The sequence below is a fragment of the Helobdella robusta genome, assembly GCF_000326865.2.
Source record: "Helobdella robusta unplaced genomic scaffold HELROscaffold_22, whole genome shotgun sequence".
Classification (NCBI taxonomy): Eukaryota; Metazoa; Annelida; class Clitellata; order Rhynchobdellida; family Glossiphoniidae; genus Helobdella; species Helobdella robusta.
Genome location: NW_008704170.1, coordinates 2,645,962 through 2,646,354, shown reverse-complemented (window position 1 = coordinate 2,646,354; position 393 = coordinate 2,645,962).

The following is a 393-nucleotide window of genomic DNA, read 5'->3' as shown; positions in this document are numbered from 1 at the left end:
TCATAGGAGAAGAAGGATGACCACAGTAGAGTTCTTTTCAGAAACTCATCGAGTGTGACCACCTTGACATAATTTTTAAAATGTTATAAATTTTCAACAGAATTTAAACGTAATTTCAGAAACAAAAAATTTATGTTTTAAACTTAAGTAAATATTCTTTTAACTTTTTTTTTAAATTGTTTAACGAAATAAATTCAAAATTAAATCCACTGTTTAAAATTTCGTTCCAGATTCTCGGTCCCTTGCAATACATGTGAGAGAACAAAATATTCGTTTTCGATTTGTTAGAGACAAGATTATTTTGTTGCCGTGATCAGGATGACAATAAAAATAATGATGATGATGATAATGATGACGGTAGTGATGATGATAATGATGAGGAGGATGACGTCA